Below are 23,506 nucleotides of genomic sequence, written 5' to 3'. Positions count from 1 at the left end.
TCAACTCTTCGATCAATGCAGGGTAAATAATACTTACAGACATAACAGTAGTTTGAACTAGTGCTTATTTAGCTACAAAGTGAAGAGAATATTTTAACGTACAAGTTTTTGATACTCCAAAGTGCAGTGCAGTGTGTACAAAACTCCAAAGTGCAATGTTAACTCACGAAGGCTTCCTAGACAGCATGTTCTAAACCCATGACAACTACCACTGAAAATGAAAAGGGCATATAGATATTTTGCAGTGCCACCACCTGCAAGATCCCCTCAAAGCCAAAACCATCCTGAGCTGGAACTGTATTGCTGTTGCTTCACGGTCACTAGTCAAAATCCTGGTCCATCCACATCAACAATACTGCAAGTCCACGTACCACACATGGACTGCACCAACTCAAGACAGCAGCTCACCAACATCAAAGGGCATTTCGGGATTGACAATAAATGCTGGCTTGGCCTCATTCTGTGAAATAAAAACTTAAGGGACAGGGTTCCACCTGCTTAGAGTGTCACCACTAAAATATGTACTATTCATTCAAATCTCAACATTAAAGACTTCAAAAGGTGACCCTGCTTTGCCATTTGGTGGTTTTCAATGAAGTGTGAGCACATCGTCTCGTCCACCGTGGCTTCATATTAGTACAGAGCCAGCCATAAAATTTCCAACACTGCATACTAAAACACCAAAGTATCACCAATACAGAGCCCTGACCACCTCAAGGTCAGTAACTTTCTCAGTCTCTTAAAATTGCCATCTTGCAGATTTAGTTTTTTTTAAAATCAACAAGAGACTCAAAAGAGTCAAAACATAAGGTCATCGCTGAAAAAGTTACACACTTCCATCTTAAACCCCTTAAAAAAAAGGAGTCAAAGAGCATGCTTATAAGGAAGAAGCCAAGTACTTTTATGTTCAGAAAGAGTACAGCCAAGATGGTATGAGAAAAAACAAATAGATTTTTGTAAGCAAAGTGGAAGGTTATCGTCAATAACTAAAACTCAGTACAGATCCAAAACGGCATGCTGAACAACAGGAATAGTGACACACCTTGTGTACACCAGGTTAGTGAGGTCACCACAATCTGCAAAGCAAAACTGACAAAAACAACTGACAGAAACTACATGAGTCATTGTCTTGTTGGCTCTATAATAAACATGCCTCTGAATTGACAAAAAAACATCCTCCCTTATTCTCGTCCATCATAGAATATCTGCACACTGGACCAGTTTAAATAAAAATAGACAGGCTGAGAGAATGGGGTTTCTGAAGAATAATCCGCACTGCAGTTCACAGAAGATATTTAATTATCGTTCTTCACAATGCAAATTAGCTCTCTACAGAAATAAACCGCTGCTCACAAAAGTACAATTATTTGCCAAGATCAGAGTTAGAAAGTCTAAACTGTGACTATTACAGGTATATTGAAAAACAGATTATTTTTTGCAAGGTTTGTAGCTCAGGTTGAGGTTTGATCGCTGAGCTGTAGGTTTGATATCCAGACGTTTCATTATCTGGCTCAGTAACATCATCAGTGGCGACCTCCAAGTGAAGCGAATCTCCATTATCAGGATTCATAGCAGAAGCAGTAATGCAAAGACTAGAACAAACAGCCCTATCAACCATCAAACCAAAAATCTGGGTCCGCTACGTAGATGACACCTTTGTCATCACAAAACGAAACAAGATAGAAGAGGCATTTAACATCATCAACAACACCCTCATAGGCATAAAGTTCACCAAGGAGGAAGAAACCGACAACAAACTCGCATTCCTGGACGTCACAGTCGAAAGAAAGGACAACGGAGAACTACAAACCTGCGTATACAGAAAACTGACAAACACTGACCAAATACTTAACTACACCAGCAACCATCCCAACACACACAGACGAAGCTGTATCAGAACACTATTCCAACGAGCCACCACACACTGCAGCACACTGCAGCACAGACGAACTTCGGAAAACAGAGGAGAACCACTTATACAACGTATTCAAGAAAACGGATACTCAAAAAAATACAGTGCGCAGATTCCTCAGGAACAAACCACGACCAGCAGACCTAACACAGCCAGAAATCCTAACCACCTTACCATACATCAAAGAAGTTTCAGAAATGACAGCCAGACTACTAAGACCCCTGGGAATCCTAGTAGCACACAAACCCACCAACACTCTCAAACAAAAACTAACAAACTTAAAAGACTCAGTACAATCCATGGACAAAACCAACGTCATCTACAAAATTCCATGCAAGGACTGCCACAAACACTATGTAGGACAAACAGGAAGAAAGTTAGCCACCAGGATACACGAACACCAGCTAGCCACAAAAAGACACGACCCTCTCTCTCTACATACGAATGAAAAAAACCCACCATTTCGACTGGGACAACACATCTATCCTGGGACAGGCTAAGCAAAGACATGCCAAAGAATTCCTAGAGGCCTGGCACTCCAACCACAACGCCATAAACAAACACAGATCTAGATACCATCTATCAACCCCTCAGAAAACATACAGAAAATGACATCACCACAAATCCCAGGAACCCCATCCAGGAGAAGGATATAAATAGAAAGCAGGAGACAACAGCTTCGCTTCACTTGGAGGTCGCCACTGATGATGTTACCTAGCCAGATAATGAAACGTCTGGATATCAAACCTACAGCTCAGCGAGCAAACCTACACCGTAAACATAGATTATAAAATGAGAAAATTGGTGCAGTTAAATGGTGCGATAGAAATCAGGAAGGAACACTGTGTGCACACATGTATACCCTAAAAACACATGGTGTGCACCCACAGAAACAGCATTATTTGCATTAAACGTGAGACTGCTACAACATGCATTGATTACAATGTAGCTTCACAGAGTCTACATAACCTGACACTTTCAGCATTTGTCAACACAAAGACCATTTTAGCCACTAAAATGATTATTTTCCCTCAAAAAAATTTGCAACCTTTTCTAAATTTAGTCTCTGCAATTACGAAACAGGTGTCTGCATTATTTGACTTTCAAAACCTGCAAGAAATTGGTCAGCCTGGTACCAGAGCCTGTTTGGAAGCTTCATTTTAAAATGTGAAACTATCCAAATGTAAGTAACATCTGCCTTGGAGGATACCTTCCCTATTCATTTATCAGAAACTAACGAAACAAAATCAGAGTTTTAAACCCAATCTGCCTCAAAAAGGGATGGAGATTGGGGCGGGACACAGAACACAAGAACTAGGATCAGGAGTGGCCATCTGGCCCTTCAAACCTGCTCGGCCATTCAATAAGATCATGGCTGATCTTTCGGTGGACCCAGCTCCACTTACTTGCCCTCTCACCATAACCCTTAATTCCTTCATTGTTCAAAAATTCTTTACTTTAAAAACATTGGCTGAAGTAACATCAACTACTTCACTGCGCAGGGAATCCCACAGATTCACAACCCTCTGGGCGATGAAGTTCTTTCTCAATTCAGTCCTAAATCTGCTCCCCCTAATTTTGAGGCTGTGCCCTCTTGTCGTAGTTTCACCTTCCAGTGGAAATATCCTCTCTACATCTATTTTATCTATTCCCTTCATAATTTTAATGTTTCTCTCAGATCCCACCTCATTCTTCTAAATTCCAGTGAATATAATCGCAGTTTACTCAGTCTCTACTCATAAGTCAACTTCCTCAACTCTGGAATTAATCTAGTGAACCTCCTCTGCACCCCCTCCAGTGCCAGTATGTCCTTTCTCAAGTAAGGAGACCAAAACTACACACAGTACTCCAGGTGTGGCCTCACCAGCGTCCTGTACAGCATAACATCCCTACTTTTAAACTTAATCCCTTTAGCAATGAAGGACAAATTTCCATTTGTTTTCCTCGGTGGGAGTCGCGCCATTTTCCTTCTTACTTCTACAAAGCAGCAATTAGGCACATGAGGGACTGCCCACCATAGGCAGCCAGGTACCAAGTTAACAAATCGAAGTCACAGCCCCTCAACATCACTGATGCTTAATGCAATTTAAGTCCAGAAAAATCAGGAGGGTGAAACCAAAACCATCAAGTGTGGGGGGAAAAAAAATATGCTGGAGGAACACAGCAGGTCTGGCAGCATCTTTGGAGACAGAAACATGGTTAATGTTTCGATTGCAGCAGAAGAGTTTTCATTTCAGATTTCCAGCATCACTGTATTTTACTTACAACACAATAAGTGGGCAACGAATTTGTCTTAAGACGACACGAAAAATTGTTTCTTTCCCACCCAGGCCACAAAGATTTCTGAAAGTTCCTTCACAGAGCAGCAAGTGGTCATTAGTATCCAAAAAAGGAATTCCTCAGCCGCTGACACAAGTCCTTCCCTTTTCCCTGTAGTATTCTGCACTGTGCACCCCTACCCAACTACCCATCCCCAACACTTAGCTTATGCCTACATTCCCTTGTTCCAACTCAATGCTTGTTGCTACGCCATAGAAGTAGTCATTCCTGTAATGATACTATGACTTTAAGAGGGGTATTTTGTTCTTTTTTTGTGAAGAAAGGTTGAAACAGAGGTAACCAGCAGTCTGCTCAAAGCTAGAGTAAACAGCTGTGAGGCCTTGGGGCTTTCTAAAAAAACAAACAGTTGGAACAGTAGAAGCAGCCTGAATGGGTATGGCCCAGCTCCCACAAAAATCAGGAGTTTTAGTTTTAGCTTTCTGCAGTTGCTGGGGTCTTGAAGCAAGATGTGGAAACGGTTATTCCTCACCATTACAGCTAAAAGCTGTGGTGCTCTTTCTGCTGCTAGAATTGACCTTGAGACAATTTTTACTGAATTTATCTTTGTCAAGAGGTGTGTTTATGCAACATTACTATATTGGAATAGTTAATTAGTGGTAGTTGATATACCTATTATTTTGTTAAGCATTTTGACAGGAGGTACAGTGAAGCTTCTTTTTATTTGGTCTATTTTTACACTTTTTTTGTTGTCACTTCATAGATGCTGCCTGACTGATGGGTAAAAGCATTTGTGGTTGTATATAGACTTAGATGCAACTGAAAACATCAAAGCACAAGGGTGAGGCTGAAAAGAAGTTATCGATGAATATGTTACCTTTTTAAACAATGTTCACACTGGACAACAGGGCCCAATTCTCCCAGTTTAGGTTTAGTTGAATGTAAAGTTCCTTTTATTCTAGACCAACCACCTGTCCTTAGTTTCATCTTCATTTATGGCAGTCACTACTGCATTAGTAATGTTTTTCTTCTCCACTGCTCACCCACAATAAAATAAAATAATAATGCAGCATATTTTGAACAAGAGATCAGTATATGCAGTCACAAATGTTCTTCCAATCCTGATTTTCACAGAGCATTTAATTAAGCACTGCTTCAGTCTATAAAAGCAGTTAACAGAATCTCTTAGCACATTAAACACTGTGAGACATCAACTGAGGATATATCATATGTAGCGTCAAACTAAAGCACTAAGAGACTTCACCACAGCTAGATACAAGATTACAAAAAAAATTTAAAGCACTGTTGAATTGTTAAATTAATGGCAATACCGAATTAGTTCAGGTTTTTAAAAAATGCAAATCCCGATATATTGCAATAAAGAGCAACAGTAGACACACAGGCATGGTAGACCAAATGGACCATTAATTCTTAAGGTTGTAAATACCGTAAGAATTGCAAATGTTGAGCTGTGCAAACCTCAATTTCACAACTTGGAATCCCCTAAGCCCTAGACAGAATTTTAAAATTTCTTCTTGACAAGAGGAAGTGCACCTTGCATTTAATTGACTTACACGATTGAATCTCATGTGTCATCAACTGTGGAACACGATGTGCTGCGTTATATCACCATGGGGCTCTTGAGGTTTTGGAGGTAATGGCATTCTCAAGAAAGCCTCAGAACCTAGGAAAAGAAAGAAAATCTAAAACATGTAGAAAACACTATAACCAAGTATATTCAGAAGTAGAATTATTACAACTAAAGTTTTTTTCAAAACATGTAAGCCAAATTTGGGATCTTAAAAATCTATCAGTGACGTATCAAGCTTTTTGTCCCATGTGGATGCAACTTATCAGAAATAATTATTTGTCAAATGATTAAAAGCCCCTGCTTATTTTATCCCATAATTAAAAGAACCGCCGTAATTGCTCATCTTTGACCAGTGTAATGATTTAGTTTTAAAAAAAAAATCAGGAATAAAACCTGAAAATAAAGCCGGAAAGGCCAATTTATTTTAAATCCCAGAGTAAACACTATCATTTTTTTAACGAAACAATTTTAGCTGAAACAAAGCAAAAAAGAAAGTAGAGTCAAAGATGTCTCAAATGAAGAGGACATGATGAGTCAAGGTAAATTGCAGGGTTAAGACAAGCATTTGCTCTCACCCATTCCTTTGTCAATATTTTCTGTAACCAGTTGGGAAGGTTAAGGGACAGACAGTTTACACACAGTGCATTCCTGGTCAAAAAACTATGAAAATACATGCATAACATCTTCACCCCCAGTGCTGTGGGATTAGTTTCCCCATGTTCGGGAACATTCAAAACCATATATTAGGTATGCTCCAGCAAAACTCAAAATTTACACTTTCCAGAAAAAAAATAATTAATACTTTTATGCAAGCTCTCCTCTGGTGTCCATGACGACATACTTCACAATAACTGCGAAATTTAAAAAGCATGAAGAGACATATGTCTTTACAGCTCAATTTAAGTAATAAAGTGAACAATTGTTTTGGGACCACCAATTACTGTAGTTCACTGGCTCTCATTCAGTCACACTAAGTCACTTGTGTTGTTAAGTGATTGAATCAGTAGCGTGTTATTCCAACCATAATAGTTTCCTTGTTATGTTTTTCTGATCCAAGAACATCAACAGGCTTGGAACCAAAGTGTCAAAAACATCAAATTTAATCTAAACTGTTTTGTGGGATAGGGGAAAAATATATTTTGGTTAAAAAAAAGGAGACATGACCTTTCACTTTGATTTAATGAAACGTTTCATTCAACCAGAGGAAAACATCAACGATTAGTTGCATCACAACAGATATTAGGATTCATTTGGACAGGTAGTTTGCTCCTATGTCCATCCTGGCTGTAATAAAGACAGAAACAACAGAATATGTGCTTCGATTCCAATTAAGGCAGCAACAGTGTCACACTCCCTTTTATTCTGTTTTCCCAACTTTTTAATTCCCACTCCAAACACCTCCTTCATTTTATGAAATGCTTTAAAGCCTCACTGCAGTAGCAACGGAGGTTGAACGAAGCCAAATGAGAATTTTTGAGAAGAATGACAGACTTGCAGATGTTTTAAAGCTAATTTTGAGGGAAATTCCAACTTGAACTCCAAATGAGAGTCTTAATACCCGTGATTTTGATAGATAGAGTTGAAATCTTAATGAATTGCACTTCGAGAATTCTAATCTGGTATGAAGTCACTTCAGGATCTCAAACCATATAGCATAACAGCCTGAGGCCTTGCCTAGAATAAAATTACACAGTGAAAACCTGAATTATACATGAATGTCCTCCCGACATGCTCTAACATAAGATTTACATGTCATGATTTTAAATTTAAATAGTTAATATTGATTATTAAAGTAGCGTGCTGTTACTCTTGAGAGCAAGAGATGTAAAAGCCTTAATTAATCAAAAACTTTTCAGGCAAGAGGATCAAGTGTACTCATTAATACAAGTTAGATGAGGTAATATGGCAGAGTCAGAGGAGAAAAGGATCTTCACTTTACTAACCCCTCCAGGGCATTTTCAATACAAGATTAGAGAGACAAATTGAGAAACAGAATTGTTTAAGGAGAATTGTCTACAATAAAAGGTCAGCTCTGCATTGCAAATGAAAGCACAAAAAAGAATGGAGACGTTGTCAAATTTAGTACGTATTTGGATCCTCTGGAAAATAAATGTTGGCTGTGCCACATAGCTATTCTACAAACTACTCCAATCAAATAACATCACTATTTTACGTGGCTTCAAAGCTGTGGAATCTTCCTTTCATACCCACTAAAACAGCAACAAAACTACACTATGGAAATGTTTCACAGTTATTCTGAACTCAAGAAAATCATCAATAACTTATATAGACATTCCCTCATGTCATACAGTCATAGAGATTTAAGGCAAGGAAACAGACCCTTCAGTCCATCACGTCCATGCTGACCAGATATCCTAACCTAATCTAGTCCCATTTGCCAGCATTGGCCAATATCTCTTGAAACGTCGATGTTGCCTGTCCTCGAATGCTGCCTGAACTGCTGTGCTCTTCCATTACCACTAATCCAGAATCTGGTTTCCAGCATCTGCAGTCATTGTTTTTACCTCCCTATAAATCCTTCCTACTCAAATACCCATCCAGATGCCTTTTAACTGCTGCAATTGCACTAGCCTCTACCATTTTCTCTGGCAGCTCATTTAATACATGTACTATCCTCTGCGTGAACACGTTGCCCCTTAGATCTCTTTAATATCTTTCCCCTCTCACCCTAAACCTATGCCCTCTAGTTCTGGACTCCCCCACCCCAGGGAAAAGATCTTGTCTATTGATCTTATCCATGCCCCTCATGATTTTATAAACCTCTACAAGGACACCTCTCAGCCTCCTCCGACGCTCCAGGGAAAACAGCCCAGCATACAAGGCAACATCCTTGTAAATCTTTTCTGAACCCTTTCAAGTTTCACAACATCCTTCCAATAGGAAGGAGACCAGAATTCCACACAATATTCCAACAGTGGCCTAACCAATATCCTGTACAACTGCAAGATGACCTCCCAACTCATGTACTCAATACTGGTGACCAATCAAGGAAAGCATACCAAACACCACCTTCATTACCTACCTGCAACTCCACTTTCAAGCAACAATGAACCTGTACTCCAAGTCTCTTTCTTCAGCAAGACTCCTTAGGACCTTATAATTAAGTGTTTAAGTCGTGCTATGATTTGCTTTTCCAAAACATAGTACCTCACATTTATCTAAATTAAACTCCATCTGCCACTCCTCAGCCTGTTGGCCCATCTGATCAAGATCCCGTTGTTCTGAGGTAAACCTTCTTTGCTGTCCACTACACCTCCAATTTTGGTGTCATCTTCAGACTTACTAACTATACCCCTTATATAAATGATTTGGATGTGAACATAAGTGACGGAAAGCAGTGGCCCCAGCATCGATCCTTGTGGCACTCCACTGGTCACAGGCCTCCTGTCTGAAAAGCAACCCTCCGCAACCCTCCACCATCACCCTCTGTCCTATGTCTTGGAGCCAGTTCTGTATCCAAATGGCTAGTTCTCCCCTATATTCCATGAGATCTAACCTTGCTAACCAGTCTCCCATGGGGAACCTTGTGAAACGCCTTACTGAAGTCCATATAAATCACGTCCACCTCTCTGCCCTAATCAATCCTCTTTGTTGTTTCTTCAAAAAACTCAATCAAGTTCGTGAGACATGATTTCCCATGCACAAAGCTATGCTGACTATCCCTAATCAATCCTTGCCTCTCCAAATACATGTAAATTCTGTCCATCAGGATTCCTTCAACAACTTGCCCACCACCAACTTCAGGCTCACCAGTCTACAGTTCCCTGGCTCATCTGTATCTTTCTCAAATACTAGTACCATGTTAGTCAACCGCCAGTCTTTCTGCATCTCACTTGTGACTATTAATGACACAAATATCTCAGCAAGGGGCCCAGCAATCACTTCCCTCACTACACACAGTGTTCAGGTTCTGACAGTGATTTATCCACTTGTGTGTTTCAAAACATCTAGCATCTCCTCCACTGTAATATGGACATTTTTCAAGCTGTCACCATCTATTTCCCTACATTCTCTCTCTTCCATGTCCTTCTCCACAGTTATCACTGATGAAAAATACTTGTTTAGTATCTCCCCCATTTCCTATGGTTCCACACAAAGGCTCAAGATTAGAGTGGTGCTGGAAAAACACAGCAGGCCAGGCAGCATCCGAGGAGCAGGAAAATCAACCATTTGGGCAAAAGCCCTTAGTCAGGAAAGGCTGCCAAGGCTGCCTTGCTGATCTTTGAGGGGCCCTATTCTCTCCCTGGTTACTCTTTTGTTCTTGAGGTATTTTTGAAAACCCTTTGGATTCTCCTTAACTCTGTGTTGCGGTTCTGTTCGCCGAGCTGGGAATTTGTGTTGCAGACATTTCGTCCCCTGTCTAGATGACATCCTCAGTGCTTGGGAGCCTCCTGTGAAGCGCTTCTGTGATCTTTCCTCCGGCATTTGTAGTGGTTTGAATCTGCCGCTTCCGGTTGTCAGTTCCAGCTGTCCATTGCAGTGGTCGGTATATTGGGTCCAGGTCGATGTGCTAATTGATTGAATCTGTGGATGAGTGCCATGCCTCTAGGAATTCCCTGGCTGTTCTGTTTGGCTTGTCCTATAATAGTAGTGTTGTCCCAGTCGAATTCATGTTGCTTGTCATCCGCGTGTGTGGCTACTAAGGATAGCTGGTCGTGTCGTTTCGTGGCTAGTTGGTGTTCATGGATGCGGATCATTAGCTGTCTTCCTGTTTGTCCTATGTAGTGTTTTGTGCAGTCCTTGCATGGGATTTTGTGCACTACATTGGTTTTGCTCATGCTGGGTATCGGGTCCTTCGTTCTGGTGAGTTGTTGTCGGAGAGTGGCTGTTGGTTTGTGTGCGGTTATGAGTCCTAGTGGTTGCAGTAGTCTGGCTGTCAGTTCGGAAATGCTCTTGATATATGGTAGTGTGGCTAGTCCTTTGGGTTGTGGCACGTCCTCGTTCCGTTGTCTTTCCCTTAGGCGTCTGTTGATGAAATTGCGCGGGTATCCATTTTTGGCAAATACATTGTATAGGTGTTCTTCTTCCTCTTTTTGCAATTCTGGTGTACTGCAGTGTGTTGTGGCCCTTTTGAATAGTGTCTTGATGCAACTTCTTTTGTGTGCGTTGGGGTGGTTGCTTTCGTAGTTCAGGACTTGGTCTGTGTGTGTGGCTTTCCTGTATAACTTTGTGGTGAATTCTCCGTTCGGTGTTCTCTGTACCATCACGTCTAGGAATGGGAGTTGGTTGTCCTTTTCTTCCTCTCTAGTGAATCGGATTCCTGTGAGTGTGGCGTTGATGATCCGGTGTGTGTTCTCTATTTCTGTGTTTTTAATGATTACAAAGGTGTCATCCACATATCTGACCCAGAGTTTGGGTTGAATTTGCGGTAAGACTGTTCTAATCTTTGCATTACTGCTTCTGCTAGGAGTCCAGAGATGGGTGAGCCCATGGATGTGCCGTTGATTTGTTCATATATTTGGTTGTTGAATGTGAAGTGTATTGTGAGGCACAGGTTCAGTAGTTTGAGTATGCCGTCTTTGTTGATAGGTTCAACGTCCTGTTGTCTGTTCTGTATGTTCAGCAGGTTGGCTATTGTTTCTCTGACTAGGGTTTTGTCGATAGAGGTGAACAGTGCCGTTACATCGAGTGAGACCATGATTTCTTCCTTGTCTATGTGCATATTTCTGATGATGTCCAAGAATTCCTGTGTTGATTGTATAGAGTGTCTGGATCCGCTGATCAGGTGTTTCAGTTTCTGTTGTAGTTCTTTAGCCAGTTTGTGTGATGGTGTCCCTGGTAGTGATACTATTGGTCTGAGTGGGATGCACTGAGTATGTCACCTAGACAGGGGACGAAACTTCTGCAACACAAATTCCCAGCTCGGCGAACAGAACCGAGCACCCGAGCTACAAATCTTCTCACAAACTTTGATCTCCTTAACTCTATTTACTGAAGATTTCTCACGTCCCCTTTTTGCCTTTAAGATTTCCCTCTTTCAGTATACTTCTACTGCCTTTATACTCTAAGGATTCACTCGATCTCTGCTGTCTATACCTGACATATACTTCCTTCTTTTTCTTAACCAAAACCTCAATTTCACTAGTCATCTTGCATTCCTTGTACCCACCTGCCTTTCCTTTCACCCTACAGGAATATACTGTCGCAGGATTCTTATCTCATTTTTCAAGGCTTCTCATTTTCGAGCCATCCCTTTACCTGCGAACATCTGCCCCCAATCAGCTTTTGAAAGTTCTTGCCTAATACCATCAAAATTAGCCTTCCTCCAATTTAGAACTTCAACTTTTAGAGCTGGTCTATCCTTTTCCACCACTTTTTTAAAACAAATAGAATTATGGTCACTGGCCCCAACGTACTCCCCCACTGACACCTCAGTCACCTGCCCTGCCTTATTTCCCAAGAGTAAGTCAAAATTTGCACCTTCTCTACTAGGTACATCCACACACTGAATCAGAACACTTAAAAATTCCTCTCCATCTAAACCCTTAATGTCACGAGAGATCTGTAATTGCTTTCTGAATGAAGACATCGGTCTCCTTCAACCTGCAAAGATGTGCTGTCCAACTGAAGTGCCAGTAAGAACGCAAATGCTCATTTTAATTATCAGAACAGAATTTGGAAACGAGCCTCCGAAGACTGGGGAATGTGGGCACCTGATACTTTATTCACCAAGACGAGAGTTCAATGGTCAGCAAAGTAATACTTTATCAAATACATAATTTAGAGAGAGAAGAATGTCAGGCTGGATTCGAATACTCCCGGTTCAATTTCCTTAATTCCAAATCTTGATATCATTACTCCACGACACCAGTGCTAAAAATTGACAAACAATAAAGTCAAGCATCAATTGCAACGACGGGATAATAACAAAGGCTTGTGTTTCACAGTACAGTAAATGAAACAGTACAAATGAAACAAAATAAAAGGTAATTTGGCAGTATATGCTTTTCAACTGATCTCGAGGTCACAGCATCTAAGTCAAGAGCAGGGGACAGTGGGGAATATTCACATAAAAACAAAAGTAAAGGCCAGTCATGGCATACAATTCTGAATAACTCATATCAGAAGATTAAATATATTTTGTCAGCTTTACAGGACAGAATGATTAGTGCACAGTTGACCTCTTTTGGAGTTTCTGCTCATTGAGCAAGACACAGAATATAACAGAATTACTTCACGGCAATAGATATGATGTGACAGAGCTGACAAGCCTGCTCCAGACTACATTAATAAACATACCAAGCTGCACTGCAACAGGCACAATGCTTCCTGTTTCTTTCAGTCTTTCGGCCCACAGTTTTGTGCTTTAAATACATATTCAGTGCTAGGGCCAGCAGAGTTTAAAAATAATGCTTTTCCTTGTATCTCTGGTCAGGACACATAACAATTTATATTTCTCGGAGCACAAATTTGGCTTGAATTGACTAGTTCACTGAAATAATGCTGAAAACAATAGATAGGAATTATGAAATCTGCACCGACCTATGCTTGAAGCCTGCTAAAGTGTAAATATACTGTACATGAAGAGAGATAATTGTCCTGATTTAAGAAATTAAAACAAAATACTGGTCTTATTTCAAAGTTTCTATGTGGGAGGTGGTGTGGGAAATGGTAATATGTACCCTGGACACATACCAATATTTTCTCGGGATCCCCTGCTATCTCTTCACACAAGAACAAATGAAAACAGTGCCATCATCTTAAAACACAATTTAACATGAGAAAGTTAGATCAGTCAAGAAACAAAAGTCAAAGAGATACCCTCAACAGTCCCCAGCAATTACTGCTGGGTACAAGGGCCCAATATGAAAATAAATTGCTATGAAAAATTTAGCAGAAAGTTTAAGATCATCTTCACTCAAAGGCAGAACAAAATTCTTAAAACTTTGCTGGAAGAAAAATGAATAATTTGAGCTAATGCCCACTGTAGCTATTTTAAGAAAATGAACTTAAGCATCACATTTAAAACACCAAGAAAGTCAGAAAATCTAACACCACATAGGGCCTCACTGGAAGTGAACAGAATTACCTAGACAATAAAGACCTCAATTTGAAAACACCTCTGAGCTTCAGCAAGTTGTAGGGGGTTAAATAGTATATTTCAGGCTGAGATTAAGAGGCAGGGGAAACAACATACTAATATACCCCTAATTGCCTTGGTAACCATCTTTGAATCCTCCCTGGGTATCAACATACCTACATTTTGATTAGCCAAATGTTGAAGCAAACAGGAACAATTCCTGATTTTTGCAATCTTCAGCAAACACCCCTACTTCTGACCTTATGGAGAGAGGGTTAATGATGAAGCGACTGAAAATGGTTGGGCCAAGGATACTACCCTGAGGAACTTCTGCAGACATAATGGATCTGAGATGACCACAACAATCTTCCTCCTTGTGCTTGGTATGACTGCAATCGATGTAAAGACTCCCTCAATTCATATTGTCTTCAGTTTTGCTACTGTTTCTTGATACTACATTGAGTGTTACCTTGATGTCAAGGACATTGTCCCTCATCCCAGGAGTTTGGCTCTGTTGTCCATGTTGAGATCGGCCTGTAACGAGAACTGAGTGGCCCTGGCAGAACAATCTGAGTATTTTTAATGAGCAGTTTATTCATGAACAAGTGCAGCTTGATCGTATTGTCAAAAGACTGTGTTTTGGCGACTCCATTCTGCCAGGTGAACATCCAAAATATGACCTCTGTCAAGGTAAAATTCCTATAAGAGCAGATTCCTGGAAGCAGGTTGCATACTCAGCTTCTTGGCTGGAGAATAGGAAAAGGCACAAAAATTAGGAATTGTTCCTGTTTGCTTCAGCATTTGGCTAATCAAAATGTAGGTACTGCTCCTTGGATGCTGCCTGAACTGCTGTGTTCTTCCAGCACCACTAATCCAGAATCTGGTTTCCAGCATCTGCAGTCATTGTTTTTATCCAGAAGGAATTCTGTGGCAAGTACTTCAAAGGCACAAGTCAGGAGTGACAGAGTACTCCACTTGGCCGAAGATCAAGTAGCTTAGCAGCATCCAGGTGGAGGGACTGGCTTCCATCCACCACCTTCACCACAAAAGCACAGTAGCAGTATATAGGATATCATCTACAGGATGCATTGCACTAACTCACCAAAGCTCCTTTGACAGCACCTTCCACCATCTAGAACAATGGCTGCAGAAGCATGGGACACTATCACCTGCAAATTTCCCTCTAATCCATAGATCTTGACATAACCACATCATGATTTCCCTCAGGAAAGAAAATCTTGGAACTTGCTCACACTCCCCAAGAAACAAATATTGCGGGTGCCCCTTCACCAAGGACTGCAGCAGATCAACAAAGTATCTCACCGGCAGTTCAAGGGTAACTAAGGATGGGGCAAGGAATATCAATGGACAGCAATGGCAACATTGTGAGAATGAATGAAAATATGCTATCCAATTGCCTGGATGAGTGCAGCTGTAACAACATTCAAGAAGCTTAACACCATGGAGAATCTGTCCGACTGGCATTTTATCCTCCACCTTAAACATATTCTTCCCACATCATCTACACACCATTACTGCATGCATCACCTTGCTGAGGCTTCTTTAATATCACTTGCTAAACTCAAATCCATTCCTGGATGAACAAGCTAAGCAGGTGTGTGGAACCATCAGCTTAAAAGTTTCTTCGTAAGTCACACACTGGCCCTTTGTTGTTGTCATCTGGTGAAAATCCTGGAATCCTAATCAAACAGAAGTGTCCCTACATCATACAGATTGCTATGGTTGAATGCTTTTGAGGGCAGTTATGATTAGATTAGATTCCCTGCACAGTGAGGAAACAGGCCATTTGGCTCAACAAGTCCACACCAACCCTCCGAAGAGTAACCCACCCAGACCCACTTCCCTGCCCTATGTTTACTCCTGACTAATGCACCTAATACTTTGGGTAATTTAACATGGCCAATTCACCTAATCTGCACACCTTTCGACTGTGGGAGGAAACCAGAGCACCCGGAGGCAACCCACACAGACACAGGGAGAGTGTTCAAACTCCACACAGACAGTGGCCTGAGATGGAAACTGAAACTGGGCCCCTGGTGCTTCAGGCAGCAGTACTAACCACTGAGCCACCCTAATGGAAGAGCAATAAATGTTAATTTCTCTAGCTACAACCACCTCTCTAATGAACTTTTTAAAAATGCAGTACTCCCTCAATGTACTGAAATGGCAAACGCAATATTGGTGTTGGGCTCAAAGCTGATGGAGAGAGACAAAATTATGAATTGACCCCAGCCGAAACAACCAATCTGCCATTTGCCCTTGCAATAGAATAGGCCTCATAAACAAGTTTACAGATTCAAGCATCAGAAAATGCTAAAAAACATACAGATGATGAATTGAATATTCAGAAACAGCATTCAACACTTGTTATTTTGGGGTAGTACCAGTGATTGGCTTCTGTAACAGATTTGAAAAAGGAGGGAGAAGGGACAAAGGTCAATGCAAGTATGAATAGGTTGGACATTAAACAGAATGCAGAGAGAACCTTTATATCTTAAAATTTGTATTTTTCTCAAGAATTGCATTACACCATCAACATATTCACTTCTAATACAGAATGTATTTTCCCTAATTCAACAGTTTCCAGATTCTTGTTGAAATACTACTTGATTTTCAACTCTGTTCCAGTATCTCAACAAAATAATGATGGAGCAGTGCATCATGTTACTATGTCGTTGGAAATGCATTAATATTTATAAAGGCACTGGTTTTCTAATCTATTGTAGACAATGCAGAATATAGCCAATGTACACAAACATGAAAAGCAGGTTTACCAGCATATTCTACTCTGGAAATTCCCCTCCCCCAACCAGATAAATTAACTCTACTTGCTGCCAAATGGACCAACGCAGCAGTGACTCCACTTCAAAAGTACTTCATTGACAGGAAAGCATTTGGGAAATACTGGGGATGGTGGAATAGCAATGCCATCTGTTTCTTTCTCCATGAGAGAGGATTTTTAGAGGATTATGTTTGTTTACAGTTAGTCCAGCAGATGGGATAAACTGCACTTTTACCTATTTTCAGATCAACCTGCTCAGATTCAGATGCGTTATTACACAGTTCTGCAGCAAGTGAGACTTGATCCCAGGTCTCCCAGCTCAGAGGTAGGGACACCGCCACCCATGTGCCCCTCCTCCCATGTCTGTCCAGGCACTTAGGTCGTTGCTTGGGCTGCTACATTATTACAGAATGTTCTTACATAACCCAACTTCCATCCTGGTACCATTCCATCAACTCCTAAAAAAAGGGTCTGCCTTGAAAATGGTCACATAGTCAAGCCCAAGCTTTCATTGTCCTCTAAAGTTGTTGCTGCCCCAAGAAAGATCTAGTATTGACGTGCAATGCACCCACCCCATATGGCATCAGGGTAGTTTTAGCACTTAAGTGGCCCAATGAAGACAAATGCCCCATAGCATATGCACCCAAAATATGTACTTTGGCTCATGCAGAGTGTAAATGCCAATCCTCCCCTCTCTATCTGGGTGGTAGTCATATTTGGACTGAGGAAGTTCCATCAATACTTCGATGATCGACAATTTGTGATAATCACTAACCAAAAATCCCTATTTGGTCTAAGAGGACAAGGCAGTGCCACCCATAGCTTTGGGCGTCATTCAGCAGTGCACTCTAACACGAAGTGCTTACAGTTACAAGCTAGAACAGCATCTGAGAGGCTTAGTAATAAATGTGGATGCATTGAGCCATCTCCCATTAGCATTTGGAAGCCCAGCAGAAGGGCTCTTTAAATTTTATGGACATGCTCCTAGTCAAAGCTGACAATAATCAGACTTTGAACAACATAAGGTCCAGTCTTTTCAAAACTGAGACAAAGTCCATCACAACTATAAGTGAAATCTTTTTGGTCGCAGACCAGCTCACAGTTGTGGATGGCATATTGTTAAGGGGTGCAATTGCAGTTGTCCCGAGCAAAGGTCACTGCCAAATACTGGCTGAACTCCAGCAGAGCCATCCAGGGGTTTCCAAATAAAAATGCTGGCAAGGTGTTATGTCTGGTGGCTAGGCCTGGATACAAACATTGCTGCGCATTAGTGGGGCAGAACCAACAAGGACAAAGATTCCCACCAACAGCTCCCCTCCACTTGTGGGAATGACTAGGTAACCCTTGGACTCGGGCTGCACTTTGACCATGTAGGTCTTTTCTTGGGCTCAATGTTCTTCAGCATTGTAGGAGCCTACTCAAAGTTGTTGGACATGGATGATGGAAAAACCACGTGCAGTTTTTTCAATACATGGAGTCCCAGAAGTGTTGGCCACAGATAACAGGCCATCATTTACCAGCAGGAACTGTTGGGAATTTCCTAAAGTCAAATGGGATTAAACATACAAGGATAGCTCCATACCACTCATCATTCAATGGCCTGGCAGAAAGAACTTAAGGCTGGCTTAAAGAAACAGCATTGTTAGATACCAAGCTGTCATGGTTCTTATTTGATTATAGTATCACACCATATTAAACCACCCAAAATGTATATGTCGCTAGTATAGGACCGGCAGAATTGCTAATGGGTAGAAGACTCTGCACCAGGTTAAGTCTGAACTTGCCAGACAGGTGGGTGGGGGAGGGGGAATGCCAATGCCAGGCACAAGCCTCTGCCAAATAAGACAATTTGATTTGGGAGACAAAGTTTGGTTTAAGAATCATAGAAATGGCCCAGCATGAATAAGAGGCATGGTCAATGCAAGGTCAGGGCCAGTGACATATAAAGTTTGGGTAAGTAACAGTCCTGAACAAGCACAAGGACCATATGAAAGCTGCAAACTTGCAAGTGGTGAGGGAGGAAAATGTGCCCTGCCCCTCTCAACAGTCGAAAAGGCTGCTTGAACTAGTCAGTTCATCCATTCCATCAAACGTTGATAAGTTCTCAATCCAAGATGTATGTGACAGATATAGCTACCTCTGTCACCAGGACAGGAGTGAAATCCTACAAAAGGCATTCCTGGCACAAGAGGCAAGCTCATGAGATGTACACCACCCATATCTGATGCCAAGTTGGAGGAACATGCACCCCTGGAGACTCTCCAAGAAAGAGGACTGTCTATGTTCTTAGACTCAGAGGGAGACAGATATAGTGATTATAATGAGGTCAGCCAGTTGCACCTCATAGAATAAAACGTTCCCTGTTTGGACCAGACTAACAGCCCCAATCAGGGAGCCCTGGCTGACAGATAAAAAGGGAAATGTTAGGGTTGGGCTGTCTTAGAGTGGCCAGAGGGTGGGAGGGACAGGGGTGCTAGCTGAGTTTTCTGGGGGTCTGTATTGTATGCACTGTTTTTTTTCATGTAATTGGACTGTCTTGTATGTACAAATGTCTTTGTTACTGTTTGTAATGACTGAAACCAGGATTTGAGGTTTGTCTTCATCTCCCTGAAAACTGGCTGAATGTCAGGGTTTGGGTTTTGGCTTTGCCATTCCTCTCCCTTGTAAAATTGCTGTTTCTCTGTGTACAGCTGTAAATGTTAATTGTTTTGTAAACTGTGAATTGTTTAATAAAATATGTAAAAAAAAAAGGTATGCAGCACTACCGCTATTAGGCAGTAGTGTGGGGACAAAGGAAAAAAAAAAGGGAGTTTGCATAAAAAAGGGAGTGCCCAAGATTCTGGAACCCTGATAGCCGACTCTGAAGAGGCAGTACTAAAGTCAGAACCTAAGGGGCAACGGTTTCAAGCAGAGGGTAGTGAACTGCCAGTGTAAGTGTGAAGGCTGATACAATTACAACATTTAAAAGGCATCTGGATGGCTATACGAATAGGAAGGCTTTAGACGGATATGGGCAAAATGCTGGCAAATGGGACTTGATTAATTTAGGATATCTGATCGGCATGGATGAATTGGACCGAAGTATCTACTTGCCTGCTGTACATCTCTGAGTCCATGACTGTGCACGTGTAAAAAAGGGTGACTCTGTGATGGGACACCAGCCTTGGAGTTATTTCAGTTATTATCAAATTAAGCCTGCCAAAACGTACATGCATGCATTGGAAAGTGATAGGTAGAGCTCAGGAATAGAAAGGGTACAATCACTTTGATGAGATTGCACTACAGGCGTCCCATCAGGCAGGAGATACAGGAACAGATTATAGAAAAAGAAACATGAAAATAGCAGGGTTGTTCTGGTGGGTGATTTTAATTTCCTTCTAAATTGACTGGGACTCACTTAGTGCCAGATGATTGGACGGGGGAAGAATTTGTTAGGTGTCCAGGATGGTTTTTTAAAACAATATGTAAACAGTCCAACTAGCGAAGGAGGTATGCTAGACCTGATATTCAGGAATGACCTCAGCCAAGCTCCGTAGGGGAGCATTTCAGGAATGCTGACTATAATTCTTTAAGTTATTTATGGATAAGGATAAGAGTAGTTCTCAGGTGAAAGCAATAAATGGGGTAAGGCTAACTCCACAATGTTAGGCAGGAACTAGGGAACGTCGACTGGGACAGCTGCTTGAGGGAAAATCCACATCCTCCATGTGGGAATCTTTAAAAGCCAGTTGGTCAGAGTTCAAGACCAGCATTTTCCTTTGAAAATGAAGGATAAGGATGGCGCAATTTGTGAATCTTGGATGACAAGAGAAATTGAGAGATTAGTCAAAAGAAATCCAAGCACACCAAAAACAGAGTCGTTGAAGTATAGAAAGGTAGCAGGAAAGAACTCAAAGAATTGGGAGGGCTAAAAGGGGCTGTGAAATATCTTAGTCAAACACAATGAAGCTAAAACCCAAAGCATTTCACACATAAAATGAACAAGAACATGGTTAAGGAAAGGGTAGGACCACTGAAGGACGAAGGAGGGAATTTATGCATGGAGCTGGGTGAAGTGGGTGAGGTCCTTAACCAATACTTTGCACTGATACTCAAAAGGAAGAGAGGCTTAGTGGTGAGTCTCAGGAGGACGATGTTGATATTCTAGGGTCAATATAAAAAAATGGTGGTGGTATCAGGTATTTTAAAAAGCATTATGGTAGACAAGTCCCCAGCACTTGACGGGATCTATTCCAGAATGCCAAGGGAGACAGTAAGGAAATTGCTAGAGTCTTGTATGAAATCTTTTTATCTCTTCAGTCACAAGAGGTCCTATAGAACTGGAAAATAGCCAACTTTGATCCTTTGTTTAAGGAAGGCCAACAGAGAGAATCCAGATTAGTACACATTGATGACCTTTATATCAGCGGCAGGGAAATTATTAGAGAAGGTTCTTAGGGACAGGATTTACTCACATTTGGAAAATTATGTACTTATTCGTGATAGCCAGCATGGCTTTGTGTGGGGAAGATAGTGTCTCACAAACTTGACTGGAGTTTTTCAGGAAGTGACGAAGATGATTGATGAGGGCAAGACAGTAGAAGTTGTCTATATGGACTTACACAAAACCTTTGACAAGGTCCCTCATTGCAGGCTGATACAAAAGATGAAGTCACATAGGATTATGGTAAGCTAACATGGATTCAGAACTGGCTTAGTCATAGAAGACGGATAGTAGCAGTAGAAGGGTGTTTTTTTGACTGGTGATCTGTGACCTCTGGTGTTCTGCAGGGATCAGTACTGGGACCCCAGTTGTTTGCAACACATATAAATGATTTGGAGGAGAATGTAGGTTGCCTGATTAGTAAGTTTGTGGACAACACAAAGGCTGGGGAGCTGCAGATAGTGAGGAGGATAAGAGGATATAGTAGGGTATAACTAGGCTGGAGAAATGGCAGAGATGGAGTTTAATCCCGACAAATGGGAGGTAATGTATTTTGGAAGTCTAATGCAGGAGAGAAGTATCGAGAAGACAGCAGAATCCTCACTGGCATCAATATACAGAGGGATCATTGTTTACAGGCCCACAGATCCCTGAAAGTGAAAAGTGGATATAGCATGCTTGCCTCCATCAGTCAGAGACCAAAAAAACTGCAGATGCTGGAATCCAAAGTAGACAGGCAGGAGGTTGGAAGAACACAGCAAGACAAGAAGGAAAATAATTAAAAACCACAGAGTTGATCTTCCAAATGCCCAGAGTCCTAAAGAAGGGTTACACCTGAAATGTCAACATCTCCACCTCTTGATGCTGCCGAGTTTGCTGTGTTCTTCCAGCCTCCTGCCTGTCTACTTAGAGCATGGAGTATAAAAATTGGCAAGTCATGTTGCAGCTGTATAGAACTTTAATTAGGCCACATTTGGAATATTGCATACAGTTCTGGTCATCACGTTACAAGGAGGATGTGGAGGCTTTGGAGAGGATACAAACGGTTTCCTGGGATGTTGCCTGGTTTACAGGGTGTTAGCCATGAGAAGAGATTGGACATATTTGATTCGTTTTTACTTGAATGTCAAAGGATAAGGGGCAGCCTAATAGAGGTTTACAGAATTACGAGGGGCATGGATAAGATGGATAGTCGGAGTCTTTTTCCCAGGGTACAAATATCAGTTAGTAGAGATCAAAAGGTTTAAGGTAAAAGGGGGCAAGTTTAAAGGAGATGAGGGAGGTTTTCTTTTTTGGGAAAAACACAGATACTACTAAGTGCCTGGGATGCACTGCCGAAGATGGTGATGGAGGCAGGATATAATAGCAATGTTTAAGAACCATCTTGACAGATCCCAAGTACGGAGGGAACAGAGAAATATAGACTACGTAAAGGCAAAAAGTTTTTATAGTTTAGAAAGTCATCATGTGTCAATGCAATCTTGGTGGGCTAAAGGGCTTGTTCCTGTGCTATACAGTTCTATTCCATGTATTGCTCCCAAGGGGTCAGAGGACAATTTCCAATGTTCGAGCTTTCCACAATTGCACTTGGAGAAGCCAGGTCCTGGATACCAGCTGTTCAGACTTCCCTTCTTGATCAAAGCTAAAAGATGGTGCAAAAAAAGATTTTCACTGCCTGTTTCCTGTGGAAAAGATCTATGTAAAGTGTGCAATCTCTAATCTAGTACCTAGTAGACCTGGGTTCCAAGAAAGAACCCTACTAATAAAGGTACAATGCTAGGAATCTCACTCAGGGAAGCCCCAAGATGAGGGAAGGGGGAGAAAAAGAAATAATGGAGCATGCTATACTAAGGGATGGATACACTGTTTTGTAGGAATATTATTTTATCTCTCACCCAACCAATTGTGGCAAAGGGAGTATATACTACCCATCACTAACTTTAGAAAATAAATTGAAAAGAAAATCCTTCCCTTTTTAAGATGTATTGTTTAGTAAATTGACTGCTTCCACTCTAACTCCAACTCTTCTTCAGAACTGTAATTAATGTCCTGTGTTCTGAATTTTGAAGAGTCACAATCACAGTTTTTTTCTCTCTCCACAGATGCTACCAAACCTGCCAAGTTTCTCCAATTATTCCTCTATGAACAAGTTCACTCATTGAGTTAACGTAGCAACAAAAACTAAGGTTTGGTCAGAAAACCCTCCAAGGGTCAAGAGGTTAAGTTGTTGAAAGCCAAGGGAAAAATAATTAATTTAGAGCTCCATGCGGACTCAAGTATTTCAAAACTTGAAACAAAACAGCAGAAAGCTGCCCTACAGCATTTACTTTTATGCTACATAATTGCAGTTACTTAAAATTGCTTCCATTTGTTTACCTGGATTTATAATAGATGGAGGTTTGGAACATTTTAGCCAAATAATTTAATACATTACACCTAGAAATAATCTACTTGAACAA

At 41.1% G+C, this 23,506-nt stretch overlaps 1 protein-coding gene across 5 annotated transcripts in view; it reads right to left on the bottom strand.

The window, feature by feature from the left end:
• The window catches only part of sipa1l3 (signal-induced proliferation-associated 1 like 3), a 246,157-nt gene that overhangs the window by 153,439 nt on the left and 69,212 nt on the right, over positions 1 to 23,506 (bottom strand). For 4 of the 5 annotated variants that reach the window (XM_043680772.2, XM_087983905.1, XM_043680771.2 and 1 more), the window contains exon 2: positions 5,764 to 5,873. The exons of the other annotated variant lie outside the window; for it this stretch is intronic. The gene's annotated coding sequence lies outside the window, so the exon portion shown is untranslated. The remainder of the gene's footprint in view (positions 1 to 5,763; positions 5,874 to 23,506) is intronic. 5 annotated transcript variants of the gene reach the window in all.

The sequence above is a fragment of the Chiloscyllium plagiosum genome, unplaced genomic scaffold, assembly GCF_037043375.1.
Source record: "Chiloscyllium plagiosum isolate Xiang-an unplaced genomic scaffold, Cpla_swu_hap1 HiC_scaffold_47, whole genome shotgun sequence".
NCBI lineage: Eukaryota > Metazoa > Chordata > Chondrichthyes > Orectolobiformes > Hemiscylliidae > Chiloscyllium > Chiloscyllium plagiosum.
This window is presented reverse-complemented; position numbering and strand designations above follow the sequence as displayed.